This window comes from Musca vetustissima, unplaced genomic scaffold (genome assembly GCF_032173495.1).
Source record: "Musca vetustissima isolate MV318-11 ecotype Yass unplaced genomic scaffold, APGP_CSIRO_Mvet_v1 utg10155, whole genome shotgun sequence".
In the NCBI taxonomy this organism is placed as follows: Eukaryota; Metazoa; Arthropoda; class Insecta; order Diptera; family Muscidae; genus Musca; species Musca vetustissima.
Genome location: NW_026876945.1, coordinates 28,006 through 29,872, shown reverse-complemented (window position 1 = coordinate 29,872; position 1,867 = coordinate 28,006).

Sequence of the window (1,867 nt, the reverse complement as noted above, 5' to 3'; positions counted from 1 at the left end):
GAAACTATGTCAACATTGACGACGAAAACTAGAGACATGTCGTTGTTGGGCACAAGCAGAGAGAGAGAGAGAGAAACAGAGAGAGATAACATAAAGGGGGGACAAAAGCTTTTCATTGCCAGGGAAAATGCTAACAACAAAAACGCACACACACACTCGTTTATTCCGAATATCTCATCAATGAACTGGAGAAGCCAAGGCATGTTTGCAGGCCAAACAACAGTTTTTTCTTCAGTTGCTGTTAAGATTCTATGCGGTAAAGTTGGTCAAAAGTGCCTAACGAGTGCGTGCGGTTATCATCATCAGCCATTCATCAGTGGTGATGTTTGAGAGTGTGTTTGGAAAAATAAATAAAAAATGGATTGGGAATTAGCAGAGAAATAACCCTGCAAAGAAAACGGAAAGCCATGAAAAGAAGAAATTAGTTACTTGAAAAATATATAATTCTGAAAATTGAAAATATATAAATAAATAAAACATAAAAAGAAATATAATTACGGAAAAAAGTGAAACAAGTTTTGCAGAAGAAAGTGAAGAAAATTAATAACCCAAGAAAACAAAGAAACAAAATTGCCAAGGAAAAAAAAACAAATTTGGGAATACAACAAAAAAAGGTGCTTATTATTTTTAAGTTAAGCGTTGCAGACAAAAGAAAAACAACATTTTTTGTGACATATTATATTTTGTTATTGTCTTTCTTTGTCGCCAATATTTTTATTTTTCATGCTACACGCACTAACAAAAATATGAAAAAAAATAATTAAAAAGAAAATTTATAATCACAACAATGTGACATGAGAAGTACTGAGAAGACGAACGAAAGAAAAAAACAAATACCAAAGCCAAGACGGACGCCAACACCCACCCAGCCAGACGCCAAACAAAATTGACAGAACAAAAAAGAAAAAAAAAACACAACAAGAACAAGAAAAGCACACGCAAAAGAAATCCCCAAAAAGTCCTCAACAAAACGAAATTGAAACAACAATGTAAAGCTAAGCGTAAAAAAACATAAAACTGGAAGCCAAAATGAAAAAAAGAAATGGCAACAACAACAACTAGTCTAGGCAGACAAAATATGACATTACAATAACAACAAACCAAATTCAAGATATACTGTAACTATATCTTGTTCTTCTTATTCCTCATTTTCTTCATATTGAAAAATAACAAAAATATAACAAAAACAATAATTGCCAACAATATCCATATTTTTGTTGTTGTTTTCTGTTAAGGGATTTTTGGTTGTGTTGATTTTGTTGCACAAAGACAGCAATATTATGGCAGAACGTGCGCATGTGGGTGCTGCCTATCGTTGGCCCCCTGTTTTATTTTTCTATTGTTTAACACGATGAGCAGCTACTAGCACGTGAAACCACCCCCTAACAAACAAATAAATAAATCCAACTACAAATAATTCTCTGTACTCTCCAAATAATATTGAACTCCGAACAAGTTAACAGCATAATAGTTTGTTGTATTTGATAATACAACAATAAAATGAAAAAGGAATGATGTTAAATATTTCAGTATTCAAATATTGTATGAATATAGATTTTGTTGTGGAATATATTTCAAATTAAACAAGTAAAACGTCTGGTCACAATTTTTTTGAAAATTCCTTAAATCTGTCGAGACCTTTATATGGGGATCATGTTATTGCAATCTGTGGTAGTAGATTATTCATATTTCAAAATTAAGCAGGGCATTTATATGGATGCTATTTAAAAATCCACGCCTATTGGTCTCTTCGGGGATATTTAAAAATCTATAAAAAGTCCACGCCTATTGGTCTCTTCGGAGATATTTAAAAATCTTTAAAAATCCACGCCTATTGGTCTCTTCGGGGATATTTAAAAATCTTTTA